Below are 15,930 nucleotides of genomic sequence, written 5' to 3'. Positions count from 1 at the left end.
TGAAGGAAAATATTGTTGGAATATGAGTATTTCCTTCAGCAGAAATCATGAGTAATCATTTAAATCAGGTTTCAGATGTGGAAATCTTATGCTCTTGCTACTGTCATTTTATTTAAATTTAATTATTGGCCATCATATGATTTTAAAATTTTAAATTTTTAACAACTGTTTTTATTCACAGCTGACAATTTGTGCTGTGTTTGAGGCTCTTTATTTAAGTTGAGTACTTTGAACAACTATTTCATTTTGCACACCTCGATAAGGGAAAGAATATACAGGCTATAATGACAGAAGCCAAATTTATAATTCATTTAAGCAGTCTGTGCCTCTCTCTCTCTCTCTCTCTCTCTCTCTCTCTCTCTCTCTCTCTCTCTCTGTGTGTGTGTGTGTGTGTGTGTGTGTGTGTGTTCATGTGTATAGGCACGAGCATATGTGTGTGTGTAATCTTGGACATTAGACCTAAATTATTTGAATCTCTCAACTGACTTTCCTTCTTTCTTTTCTTTCCTTCCTTCCTCCCTCCGTCTGGCCCTCCCTCCCTCCCTTTGTTTTTCCCTCCCTTCTTTCCTTCCTTTTTCTTGATTCTTCCTTTCTTTTTCTGTTAATGCAGTATGGTATGTGATTACTATGTGCTAGCCCCTTAGTCACAAATGTTTTTCCAGTTTGAATAAAAGCTCAGATCCACATATTCTCAAGACTGTAGATTTGAGATAATCTGCTAAATGAAACTCAGAGTAAGGGTACTCTGATCCCTACTTATTTGACCATCATTATAGAAAAGTCTTCTCATTTAATGTTATTCTTCTCATACTTAATGGGGGTGACAGAAAATAATTCTTCCTGGTTATTTCAGGAAACCCAGTTTTGTATGAACACTGCCTACTTCAAGCATTAAGTCAAGTTCTGAATAGTAATGAAAGAATTATACCATAGAGACACAAAATGTACTCTGCATCATGTAAAAAAATCAAAGTGAAAATTAATTTTCAGAGAAAAAGTATTACTCATTATCCCATGCTTCCTGATATCTGAGAATATGGGAGACTGCTCTCAGTCATCTCATGGCTTGTCCCAAGCAGATAACAAGAGAAAACTCTGAAAAAAAGTTCAAGAGGAAAAGCAAACCTCTCTAATAAAAAAGAACATAGATCCCTAAAAGGACCAGGAAAAGGAGAAAGAGAAAGATATGTAGGACCCTAGATGGGAGAGAGAGAGAGAGAGAGAGAGAGAGAGAGAGAGAGAGAGAGAGAGAGAGAGAATTAACCTGGCTATCCTGGCTATGCAAACCTATGAATAAAGTATTGCACTCTATCCAGAAGTCAGTGTATTAACTTACTCTTCAGAAAAAAATAGAGCTCTAAAGGAATATGTCATCAGGAACAGCAGAGTTATCCTGTATCTTGTTGAGACTGCAAAGATAGCATAATATACCTTCCACACTAACCTTCATTTCATAGGCCTCATGATGAGATCCCAGAAGATGAGAATGTACACAGTTTTAACTCTTTTCCCTGGCATTTCCTAAAAGAGTATAAGCAGATGTTTGATATAAAATAAATCCAAACACTGAAGACAATTATTTCTAGAATCCCATCACTGAGCTACATAAAGTTTTGTCAATTGTTCTTATATTTGTGGCTTAGTGATATAGTGATTAGAGCACCACATCTCCTCAGTATGGTGATAAGGTCTCTTGAATTTGAGGATATTGAAATAGACTCTTGGAGTATTTATTCAGAAACAATTATTTCTGCTCAGGTTAACTCAAAACACTTATCAGCTCAAATAGACTAGAGTGTATTGGGTAACAATCAGCAACCCTTTCCTGACATTAACTCTCTCAAATTTATTAAAGGAGATATACAAACTAGATTTTCATACAATTGAGACACTATAATCTACCAGAAGACAGAAAATATTTTGAAAATGGGTGGGACTTTTAGTGCAGTGAAACTACTCTGAATGGCATTATGATGGAATCCATTCAAACCTATAGAAAGTGCACACCAGAGTGCATACATGTAAACAATGGATTGTAAATAATAATGCATCAACAAAAGTTCATCAATTGCATCAGTGACTTGATGCATGTACTAAACATGAGAGATACCATGGAGCTGCAAATCTCTGTAGCTTCTGCTCAATTATTCCATGGATCCAAAACTTAAACAAAATTAAGCCTATCTCAAAAACACAAAAATCCATGAGCCTAGAAAAATTTTAGTTTTTCTTTCTTTCTTCTTTCCATCTGTCTTTTGTTTTGTTGTTGTTGTTGTTGTTGTTTTATGACGACCTCTTTGAGTATAGCAAGAATTCTTAACTTTAGTGTCTCCAACGTTGGAGCCCAGCATAAAGAGCATAGTCAATAGACATTGGATATATAATGGATAGGAAGATAAATAGACAAGTGGGCATTCATAGATGAGCTGTGGTGTTGACAGGCTTTTAGAAATATCTGATTTTAATAGAAAAAATCTTATCCAGATTAGCCAACAGACTGCTTTAGAGCTGAGGTGAAAACCTAAATATCATGACCTAAAGACCCTAAGAAAAATGACCAGAATATAGAAACTGTGAGTCCTGTGAAAATCAGTGAAAGCATAGTAAAACATTCCAACCAAGTTCAAGTGCTTGGTGAGGCAATGAAAATCTAAGGATAAATATAACATTAGCAATTCTGATTTGGGTCTCAGTGCTATCTAAGCTACCTTCATCAAGTGTTCACATGTCCCTTGCCTCTCATGAACAAAGCACTGATATAGTTAGATTTATTACTTATCTGTATGCAAGATATGCATTGTTTATGTTTCATATATGAAAGCATTTCCATTTTTCCTAGAAAAATGAAGTTAGAAGACTGAATATCCAATAGTTACTGTGAAAATAGTATATATGAAAACCTTTTATATTTGATGAGTTGAAATAGAAACAACATCAAATTTTGGCTTTTTAAAATCCAAAATAATTAAATATTAACAAAGAAGTGACCACATGAATCTCCATATACACTTGCATAAATAGTCACTGTCTTGCAGTCGCCAGTGCTAACCAAGGTATATTAGTCATTTAATACATCCTGTTTAATCTTGCTAATTAGGATTATATTCCCAAAACAGTGGAGGAAATAATTATTCTAAAGAACAAATTAAAATATAAAAGCTACATGCTATTAAAATGCAAAATTAACATGTAAATAGATATTCCTAAAGAGTTGAAAATTTTGTTCTAACCAGTTATCTGCTCACAATTTTGATATTGCTTTTACTGTTAAATATATTCCTTTACAATTCCAATTACAATAAATATATATATATGTGTGTGTGTATATATATATGTATATATATATATATATATATATATATATATATATTGCTCTACTTACTCTCACTACCACACCACCATCTCTTAGCTCCATCCAACTCCTATCATCTCCCCCTTCTCCCAACAAATACCCTTCTATAGTTACATCATTTCATTCTGTGACCCACTGAGGTTAACTAAGGCCACAACCATATGACTATGGGTTTAGAATTACCCATAGCTCACAGTACAAACAAATATTAATATGACCATAGAACATCTGTAAAGAGATGTTCAGTCAAAGCAGGCCCACTTTTCCTCTTCAAGTGCAATCAATTGTAGAATCATCTATAAGGGGCTGCTTTTTTATCGGCCCTCAGTAAGCTTTTCATCCTTGAGAACAGTATTATTCCATCTGGAAACCTCAGGAGCTCATCGTTATTTGCTCAGCAGAGAGCCATATTTTTAACTATTATTTTCTCTTAATATTGAATATAATCACTTTTCCTCTCATTTCAATGATTGAAATATGTCCTCCTGTTAGTAAATGTGGCTCAGGAAAATGACTGACCTTTTCAAAGAAAATTTATAATTTTAGAAATGTAAAACTTAACATTCTTTAGTAATTTAATATTAAGATACATTTAGGTTGATCTATCAAATGCTATGATTTCTGATACTCTTTTTTTTAATGTGCAAGAGAGAAACATTAGCAATGTGTGTGGTTTAGAAAAATTCATTTATATAGCTGTTTGCCATGTCATGATGTATTTTAAACAAAAGAGGTACAGACAAAGGTATTGATTTTAGGGACTTAACTAAATAAACAGTATGTAAATTGTGTCTTTTTCTATAAAATTAGATCAAGACACACATATTACACTGCCTTTTTCTATAAGAATGACAGCTATTGAATTTGGCAGACATTGGAATTTGGTTAAAGAGTTACAGACCTTTGATCTTTGGATTACAATTAAATGAAACCATTGCAAAAGGACAGTAGTGGGCCAACCAATTTCTCAAGTGCACCACAGCAGCCAGCAGGCGTTATCTCTTAGCTCTGTCAAGGAAGTCGCTCTGCTCTTGGATTTCTAAGTCCCATGTCTTCTGGTAGATAGTGAATGTGGTGAATATATCCTCAGAAAGCACAGGTGTCCACTAAGAGCACATGGGTAGGCTTCTACTTTTAGTTTCAATCACATGTTCATCCTGACTTACTACCCACTCAAGTCGATGTGGGGTTAGTTTTAGAAGAATAATCGGAAACACTAATAACAGATTTACCATGGGGTTGTAAGGAAAATGAATGCAAGGATTGAACTCAAAGTGAGCCTGGCTCTATTTCCACCCTAATTTGGATAAGCTGGGGATTGTGTTGGGTTTTCTCCTCCTCTTGCTCTTTCTTTTTAAAATTATTTTGTATACTTTCTTGATCAATATGTTCACTAATAATACACATTCACAGTGATATCCAAGAGATACAATCCTATAAGTCCAGTTTCTATACTTAACCTGTAAATAATCCCATTACATCATTATGGCATCCTCCATCTGACCACCATTTTTAAAAAGACATTTATGATACCATTTCAGTAAGAGGACTGCTTGGTCCCATGACCCTTTTTTTTATAACTATTGCTGATCCTAACTAGAAGAGCCCTGATAAACTTGCAATAAACATTGACTTAGCAAGGTTTTCTTAATTCAAAATTACATATTAATGAAAACAAATAGGTAAGTTGGATTTCTCTTAAGCCTTTGTATCCAGTCCTCTATATCTGTGTTCTTAAAAAAAGAAAGAAAGAAAGAAAGAAAAGAAAAGAAGAGGAAAAAAGTCTTTGTTATGTCATTCTGCAGACAGAGTTCAGGCTGTTTCCTGTCACCCACTGTAGCAAACTGTTCAACAGAAAGCACAGTTGGACAGCCCTTAATTAGTGCTACTCGGGATAGTCAGTGTGCGAGCCTGTGTCAGCATCTCACTTAAACAGGAACAGAGCCGTGAGGACCAGCTGACAGTTTGAAATGCAAGACACCAGGTCTCCCGCTCCCACCTACAGTCATACAATGCATGCTGCACGTCCTCGATGGTGATGGGAAATGTTGGAAATAATGTTCCCTATGTAAATTAGAGTCAAATTATTCCATCACATTTTACAGGATGTTTATTTCTTTAAGTTATTCGGGTACATACTGCTCAATCAGATTCTAATATGAAAAAAATAAATTAAATGAATCCTAAAAATCACTTTTCTGAAAATTAACCTTTTTCTTCATTAGACTATGATTTTTAATAGTTTTAAAAGAAGACATAATTGTTCTCTAAATTTTCTTAAAAAGAATAATAGATTGCATTTTATTTAAATTCAAGTGAATTTGAATTTTACTTTGAGTCTGTTTTAAATGTGCCAAAATAACAATTAATTACTATGATATTAAAATCATGCACATGCTAAAAATGGAAACAAAATTACACTCAACTAGGTGCATAGCATACTTCTTAAGCAAAATCAATGTGGACATTATGCCTTACAAAGTTCAACTTCTGTATTTCGGTTTCGAGCCTCATCTTAGTTACTGTCACCTTCCTGTACCTCAAACCAAAATGGAGAACTTTGCTCAGTCCTGAGATGGCAGAGTTTTCTTTGTTGTATACAGCAGACACTGGTTAGTCTGGGTAAAAAAAAAAAAAAAATGAGATCAATATATTCAAACCCTGGAACTTACTATAAACATAACCTCACTACAAAGTATTATAAGTTAATATTTTCCCAGTGGATAATAAAACCCCTTTAAGTTAAATGTGAAAGCAGATTACAATGTGTGTTTCCCTGAGAATAAACAGCCACCTCATCTTTTTGCCCTTGTTTTTACTTTCCTTTTTCTGGAAAGTAACTATTGTGCAGCGTATGGTACACAGTTTTAGGAGTGAGTTTTGCTGTGTATTGTTGCAGTTCCAAGGTAAATTGGCATTTCAGGGCTGGTGGCAGTGCAGCCTGCTTTATAAGGATGAATGAAGATAAAAAGCAAGACAAACAGAAGCATGTGAGACACTGCTTTATGTGATTCATGATGGCTTGCCTTAAGCCTGTTAGCCTCTGCCTGGCTCCCCTCGCTGAGAGAATAATGGAGAGTTACAATGTATATAGTGACATTGTCAAACCATCAGGAATTGCTGATTATAGTGCTAAATATTGATCTCCGCTTCACATGTGTCAAAATTCTTTCTTCCCTTAATTAGAACTTCCCTAAGCACTGTACAAGAACAAACTGAATATATCAGATTTCTGGGAACCGAAGTGTGATACCAGAATATAATTGTGACCTCTTGTCTTTCCCTTCCTCTTGTGAGATCTGAGATGACTCCGGCTGTCTCTCTTGCCCTTCCCACTACATGTGATCATCATGCTCATTTTTTCCCATCTAACCATAGGAAGAATTCTCCAAGCCCCCGCGTTTCATCATTCTGAGCCACGAGGGTAGCAGTCAGATGGCAGCGAGACTTAAAGTGCCAGAGGTGGCTTTTTCTATTTGTTTGTTTCATGGTACACCGCACCAGGCAATGACCTGTAGCAACAATGTCATACAAAACGGAGACAGGTTCATCCAATCAAAGGGAGCTTTAAAATTAATACAGATCCCTTCATTTCTTCATGTGAGATCAGGGAAGGGCAATTTCAGGGTACCATAGGCTTTCTTGGATACCAGTCACAATGACTTAAAAAAGTGTTTTTAAGAAACTTTTCTTATGAAAATAATTCCTCTTAGTTCCAAATTCTACCATCAATTGAAGCAGAGCTCCCTAGTAATTTGATATTACCATTCAATCAACTTCCATATTCTGCACTCTGCAGCTAATGCAATGTAATGAAAGGTTGTGATATATGGTTTCAATTTGCACCGCAAACTGAGCACTTAACTCATCTATCTTAGTTTACCTGTAATATATTGTTATTTTTTAATCATGGCACATGGTACATTTGCCTTTAGTTTGATGTGCTTGGTAAAATCAATATTTCATTAAAAGATTTTCAAAAATTGTTTGTTTCAAACAGAGATCCAGAATAATTTGGCAGACAGTTTCACAGAAACTTTCCTGACTCTGGGAAATGCCTCCATGAGTACCCACCACCCCCACAAACACACAGTGTTGAGGACTTGGTGTGCAGCCACCACCGTGGCAAACTCACACGTATGGTTTAGAGGAGCTATAAATAGCAAATTCCAATATTGACCTTTTCATGATAAATCTGGATGAGTATGATGAAGGTAGGGTTATTAAGTCTCCCTATCTTAAAAAAAAAAATCAAGCAGAATTCTCTGTCTCCACACAGAGAAGGTGCCAGGGTTCCTGCATAAATACAGGTCTCTTCCCTTAGCTGCCCAGAATGCCTGGCTACACTGCACTACAGGTGATCTGAGTCAGTGGTAATGATCAGGTTAGCAAAGTGCAGAGAACTAAACATTAAATTGGTCTGAAAATCCTCAAACTGCAATGGAGACATGCCAGCATTCATACTTCCCGGTGCACACTGATGACATTGGATGCTTGTTTTAATGTGGAATAGTTTGCAAGTAAAGCTACTTACATGAGAAATGTTAACTAATGGCAACTTGTGACTTTTTCTTCCTAGGCTTAGAGATGTGGAAAGAAAAATGAGCCTTGAGCCGCTTAGTTAAAATACACATTACCTAGATGCATGAAACTATTTAGCTCACAGATACAATGCTTCTGGGTGTTTCCTTCTCCATGTTACATGCAAAATATGTATTTATTACTATAAATCATTATCTAGCCATTTTAATAAGCTACAGTCATATCTCCTGGATATTAATATAGACTATGGTAGCCATAGACATTGTATTTATGAAAAACTACGTTGCTATTATGTAAACATGAAGGACATGATATGCACAAGCTTTTATTTATACATTAAAATTAATTGGTCTATAGATAATAAAACAAAAATGGCCAAGAATATAATAATGCACAAGCATTGTATATTATTCATTCTGCTTAAAGATGATATAAATGATGTAAATATTGAAACATTGTTGACTGTGATGACTACATTGACAACTAAATACAGACTTTTCCATCAGATGCAATTATAGATTGGAATGGGAGAATTTCGTTCTCCTTGAGTAAAACCAGATGGAGGTGGATTTACAAGGATGGATATACACAACTCTTCCTGGGCCAATGATATCTCAGGATTCCTGGATTTTCCTTAATATTAAACAACTGAGCAACACCAAATTTGGACTCTTCCAATCATCCCTTTCCCTATAGGAAATATTCATGACAATTCACAGCTGAGGCAGATAGGATATGATCAATAAAAAAAAATCTAGTAGTCTTTAGTACTATGCTGCATGAATCTTAACCAAAAGAAGTAATAAACAAGTGGCACATATGAGTGGTACCTTTAAATAAGCAAGTGAGCCTTCTTCAGCAAGAAGCAACATTCTCTGGATATCAAAAATAATAACTGGTTTTGCAGCAGAGCAGCATGGAAACACGAGGGTATAAGATATACTGTACTTTAAGCTCTGTTTGATGAATCTGAGCACAGTTCCTGGGGGATAGATTACTTTAAACCATGCTCTTTTACTTTCTAATCCTGACTTGATTTGATTTGTACTTTAATACAGCTGCCTGGCAATTCAACAGCAAATAGAGACTATTTATGTAATCAGATTGTAAGTAGTGGGACAAGAAGAAACTCTCTAGAACCTTTTTGGAAAATAGTTTGTTGTACTTTTTATTTATTGAACAGCAGGGCTCCAGGCTTTCCAGTGCTCATTATAATTGGTTTTCTGCTTGAACTTTCAAAAACTGTCATGTCAATACTCAAACAGAATTTTTTTGCTTACTATATGGCTATGGGCTCTATTTTCTCATGTGCAACTGACAAAGTTCTTGTAATACCTTAGAGGCAAAGTTCTAGAGTTTCTTTTGCTTTTTAAGAAAACTGGGCATCTGGGTCTTTAGTGGATTACTGACTAAAGATGTCCTTTTGCTGGTAAATGGCTAAAAACTAAGATATTACTCTTCTGTCTGTGACTATCCCTGCCTGTTCAAAGGTCTCTGTCAATTGGGGAGGGGTTTTCTCCACGTGGGATTTACCATGCAACAATGAGGCAAGTTCATTACCTTGAATCCTGCACACTCAGATGTAGGTAGCTTTTCCACAAATATGTACATTCATAAGCATGCCTCATATTTCAGTTACCATTTGATGAAGAATGTCTCCTTTCCCTAAAGGTTTATTTTTCAAACTCCTGACAAAAGAGTAATTCTGAATTTTATCCTTCCTAATCCTTTCCCTTTAAAAAAAGAAACCTAAAACCCCAACCAATCATATAGGTACAAGGGTCTAACATGAATTTAAGACATAGTAAAGCATTGTCTAAATTGGAGGTAAAATTTTAAATTCTCAATTCCTTTATTCAACATAAATATTTATATTTTAAAAATTATGATCCCTATCATATCCTTCTTTTTTAGTTGACACAGATCATTTTTATGTGATAGGATTATTTAGAATAAATTTCTAGGAGGGTAGGGCAATGATAATTGTAGTAGAATAGTTTTATATAAGAAATTAGTGTCCTATGTTTCATTTTTTAGAAGTTTATTTCTTGTTCTTTTTAATTTCTACATATTTAAAGCAACCATCCTTAGAAACCATGCATTGAATATTTTGTGTATTAAAATGCAGTAGTAAAAATAAGAGGTCATTGAGAAAACCCAAAATTTTAGTAATAAATAATAAGTACAGAAGAGGCATATAGTTCAATAAGACAGTAGAGCATGCGTGATGTGTCCGCAAGGTGATGCTGGCCCCTTTCAATGCTGTGTTGACTATTTGCTATAGTCTCCTTTAAAGGTTGCTGAAGATCCATCATGCAGTTCAGCCAGAGCTTTGTGCATTTGATTTGGTTGTATTTCACCAGCAACCAAAGTTTACTCTGATGATAGCAGAAAGTGTGATTATAAAGTTAAAAGAAAATTTCCCCGCAAACCAACCCAGATGCTGTATTTTCAAATCTGGGAGTGTTGACTGGCAAAACAGACATCCACGCTTGAGTTTCAATTCAGTCAAAGAAATGCACCTGCAAAGGGGAAATGATGCATCATCAAAAATGTGCTGCTTATCATGCCTGCAAGCATATTCTCACTCACACAATCCTTATGAAACTGACTGGGAGTCACTTTCACAACACGTCTGTAGTTTTCACATCTACATGGGAGAAAAAGATTACCTCAGGACTAGGAGGCTCCTGTATGATATAGAATGTGTGGGGTCTGTTTACTACCATGAATATGATACCATACACATGATATTCAGCATCCGGTCAAAGCATGGCTGGAAATGAGAATGCAGCTAAGAATAAAAGAATAGTTCAGAATAATGAGAGTGCTGCCGGAAAGGCAAATTTGCTTTAAAGTTCAAGAAATGGAAAAATACCTGGCAATGCTGACTTGAAACAATAATAGATGCAGAGGCTCTGAATGGACTCTCTCATTCATTTCAAATATTTAGCTGGGGTTCATTTGTATATTTATACAGTCATATCTGTGAGGGGTATCATGTTTAACCACAGTATGGTTTGCAGCTTGATCCTAGAAATGCAAGTTTGCTGTGCTATAGTACAGGTTTAAGGTGACCATCAGAATCAAATAAAACTATGAAATCCATTAAATTCTTAGAATAAAATTCATTTTCTGAATCCCAAACAGGAAATTGCTGTGTGTGGCAGCGTTAGGCTTTCATAATTTGTGTCTATACTGTCCCTTATGGAGGTGAATTTATATAATTTTAGTTATATGCAAACTAAAAGATTATCAATATTTTGTTTAAAAAATAAAAGAAATTTGCACATTTGTGTATTTATGTGCATGTTCAGATATACATAAACTACAAATTTTATTTTTCTGATGGTAAGAAAATGTATTCTCTGCTTCTTTGTGGGATACTCTTCTCTCTTTTAAGGAACTGTATTGCTGTAGCATCTATTGTCTTCTCAGACAGAGGCTGTACACTGGGGTTTTGTTTCCTCACACAGAACAACTGGCTAAGATTTGCTGTCCTGTGCACTAAACTCAGCAGACGGGTCTGATTCTGTGGCTATAGCCCCCAAAACTACATCAGTGCTGCTCTTTTAGTCAACTTGGAAATTTATATACTATACACTAACCCTCCTTTAATATCCTCTCTCTCTTTCCTCTGGGCATTTATTGCTGTTCTTTCTAGTTCAGTAACCAGTGAGCAGAAGGTTCATTAAAACTAATTGAATTGGAAACTTGTCTGCCCTGGGAAATGTTAACTCTTTGTTGTTATCTGAAGGAAATTCCTTTTGTTAGGTTCCTTCGAATTGAATTATTGGATCTTAATGCTACAAATACTGTGTTAAACACGATCATCTTTCTGATGGCCTAGGCAACAAATTTCAAGAAATACCCTTTCATCAAATTGCATTTTACCAAAACAAAGCAGCATTTTATTTGATGGCATGAACAGCAGGACTGCTGGAACAATGTTGCCTGTTAACTCCTCTAGCTCTTCTAGCCCTTGCTATGCTGCCTGAAATTTGTTTTCAGGGGAATCTATCATGCCTCATTTTCAATTGGTAAAGCAAATAACACAACTGCAGGTTAGCAAGTCAGTGTTAGTGGAATATGGATTATCAAAGAACATTAATACCACAATCACTGCCATTCTACCCATTTGAACAAATGTCAAAATGAAAAGATTATAATTATTCTTAATTATATAGGGAACTTCACTTTACCTTGTCATTTGTAATCATTTGGAAATGGTACTGAAAACAAAACACATTTCAAATAAGGGTTTAGAAGGCTGTGTGTGTTCTGGAATTGTATAGAGCAGGGAAATATTGACAAAATTGGAAACATTTGATAATAGTCACAGTGGTAGATTTTTGCCAGCTTTAAAAATCAATCAAAAATAACAGGCAACCCACTGTTGCTAATAAAGGTAAATATTTATGACTGATTTGACTGTGCTTCAATACCAGTCAATCACTTTCTAAAGGATCTTGGCAATTCATTAACCTCTTTTTGCTGGTCTTGTCCCTGTTGGTATTAGCCATTAAAAAAGAATAAGGGAGTGAGGTTTTGATTTTTCTGTTCTCATCACTCATAGCTTATTTGTTCTTTCCCTTCATTCCATACATTGCCACTAAATTGATTGTCTGCTTAGTCATATGAATGATAAAGGAGCAGTGCCAGCAATACTGAAAGCTTCCATTAATTTCTAAGGATGTTGAGTTCCTCTGCTTCAACCACAACTTGAAAGAAACCAACTTCTCAAAGCATCTTCTATCACTAGTAATTCTTGCCATGATAGAGTCCATGGAAGCACCTAACTTTTCTGTTCAGTGGCTCCCTGGATGAATTTTAAGGAAACATATTTTTTAACATCATCTCAAACTCATTTTCCCTTCTGTGCCTTCAGCCTAGCCACCAATGTAACACACACACACACACACACACACACACACACACACACACACACACACACACACACCTGTCATCATGGGACTTTGCAGAGACCCTTACCTAATAGTTTTGCATTTCTGAGGTGCACATTTAAAAATATTAACACTACACCTTGCTGATATTTCACTTTTACATTTTAAAATATTCATAACAACATAACCATCTGAAATCATCTACAGCAATTGTGCTCACTTGCAGAGGTAGCTCTGATGTATCACACTGGTACCTTAACTTGCTTTAATTGCCATTGTAAGTACATATTTTGTCACTGAATAACAGACTGAACAGACATGTAAAACCTGCATAACTTACCAGTCTATAAAAGTTAAAACTTCCTCTGGGTAGTCTTAAATTGTACACCTCCGTGGCAACTGTTAGTTTTTAACCCTTCAAGGGAAAGTGTGTGCTTCATCTTCCTCATTCTCATTACTTACAATATGATCTAGCATTTATTGAGCTGTAGGCCTGGCTTATGGCAAGCACTGTGTTTTAAAAAGCAGAAAACTTTAACATAACTTTATCTCATTTAATCTTCTCATAAAGTCTATGAAGTACACCCTATTTTAGCTACAGTGTTTCAGGTAAGGAAGCTGAGGCTGATAGAGAATAAATGATTTATCTCTGACTGCACACATGCTGAGCAATAGTAAAACTGAATGTGCCAGAACTTCCTTCATGCTATAATCAACTACCACTAAATCATTCAAGTGTGTCTACCCTGTATTAAAATACTAGTGAATTTGTCTATTTTTCTCCACATTAAATTATAAAATCCCAACCAAATTAAGGTGGTTTTTTTTCTGTTAAAGCCCAAGTATACCTTAGCTTGATACTTCCCATGGGAGTCCATATATTTGAGTTGCAGACTGTATAAGTGGGCAAATTCTAACTATGTGGGATTACTTCTGTTTGTTTCTCCAGGTACAGGAGCTACTTTTTGACAAACATACATACACACATAAACAGAAAATAGAAGGGGGTGGAATACAGCACAGTCAACCAAAAAGAATGACTAGCCATGAAAAGTACTGTCCATATAGCTACCTTTAGATTAAGAATTCTTTCAGGAATTTTGCAAGTTGTCTATACAAATGGAAATAAATGAATGGCGGTTACACACACACAAAAGAAAATAAGAATTCTTTCAGGAGACAAAGATTCCAAACTAAACCCGTAATGCGTGATTTCAGCCAACTCAGATTACAAATCTTCCTTTCCAGCTGATGGAGAGATAGGGAGAAGGTTTTTGTCCCCATCAGAGGCTGCATCCCTCATCAGAGGAAGTCACATAATCCTTCAGCTCTTCCAAGAGATATCTGGGACCACAGCTCACAGGTGGGAGGTAAGGTTCAAAGACAGGGTAGACAATGAGGTCCTGAACTTACTACAAAAACCCAATTTTAAAAAAGTTACAAAAACCCAATGGAAAAAAAAGTAATGATGGAAGTCCTCAAGGTGAGGCTTCGTAGAACTGTCCAGAGCCGCTGGTACTGAGACCCACTCCAGGGTATCTGCAGATGGCATGTAGTTTGTTATAATACTGAAACACACACCCTTGAGTAGGGAATTAAGATGGTAATGAGACATGTGATGAATGAAGTTGATGTAATGGTTAGAACATGTATGAGAAAGCCTTCCCTCTGCAAATGATACCTCATTCCAAGCCCTACACAGTATAGCATAAAAGCTTCAATCTTTGTACTGCTTCCTGTTTGAGCTACTAAACTCTTCTGTGTTCCAGCCCCCTATTGGCACTATAAAATCTCTTATCAAATTGTCTCTGTTTCTGCTACTACACATATCTCTACCCAATTCCTTGTTCTAGTATACAAGAATCTGGAGCCCATCTAGAAGTGTCATATCTACATATCATTAGGGTTTCTGAGAGCTGGGAACTCACAGGCATGCTTATCATTCCAATAGGACCTCACATCAAATCTTGTAACCTGAATAAATCAGATCATCATATTCTCTTTTTCAAATTCCTTTTTCATTTTTAGAATTTCTCTTTGAGCATCAGTGACTCCTCCTGCTCCCTGCCCCATACTTTTGCCCCTACTCCTTCCCCCCAACACTAGGCTGCTGTTAAAATGTCTAAAACCATCAATCCTTACAGTATAGCTGTCTATCACATTAAGCTGTGAGTTTACTAGTGAGACCTCTCAGACTGTAAAAAACCACACTAATGGTTACATATTGAAAATGTGCTAAAACACAAAGGAACAATTCCACAAAGAAATCTAGTGGTGAGATAAATAAAAGAAAAAAAGGTCTGAAGTTGCAAATATATTTATATGCACTTTATATCAAGTGTAGGAAAGGGAAATATTAAAAACCAAAATGTAAACTAATACTACAACTCCAAGTATATAAAAAGACGCTTTATTTTTTATTTGAATTACAAACAAGATTGAATTACATGACAATCCCAGTTCCCTTCTCCCTCCCTTCCTCCCCTACCACTCCCCCCAACTAAAACCCTACCTATAACATATCCTTTCTTCTAATCTACACCTGACTCAACCTTTCTGCTCCCTCATGACCTCTGCATCCTTCCTCTTCTTCCCTTCTCATTCTTGTAGCTCCCTCCCCCCTCTTCCCATGCTCTCAATTTGCTCAGGGGATCGTGTCCCTTTCCCCTTCTCCAGGGGACAAAGTTTGTCTCTTTTAGGGTCCTCCTTGTTTACTAGTTTCTCTGGCAGTGTGGATTGTAGGCTGGTAATCCCTTACTCTATGTCTAAAATCCACATATGAGTGAGTACATATCATGTTTGAAAAAGACGCTTTATTTGAGAAATGATGGATTTCTCATTTGAAGAAAATTTCCACAATTCACTGGTATAAACAGCTTTGTTTTCAAAATGCTGTTGGGGCAGCAGACTCGAGAGGGGACAGTTTTATTCTAGAAAGTAACTTGCTGTGCTTTAGTCTGAATGTCATGCCTCTGTCTATTCTAAGGGTAAACACTCCACAGAAGATCTCTGACAACATCAGAAGATATTCATAGCCTTGACAGGGAGCATTTTAATAAAATTCAATGACTAGCCTTTTCCTTAAAAAAAATCTTCTCATGAGGGGGCTGAGAAAATGGCACAGTTATTAAA

This window comes from Cricetulus griseus, chromosome 6 (assembly GCF_003668045.3).
Source record: "Cricetulus griseus strain 17A/GY chromosome 6, alternate assembly CriGri-PICRH-1.0, whole genome shotgun sequence".
NCBI lineage: Eukaryota > Metazoa > Chordata > Mammalia > Rodentia > Cricetidae > Cricetulus > Cricetulus griseus.
The sequence above is the reverse complement of the archived record's forward strand: the minus strand, read 5'-3'. Positions refer to the sequence as shown.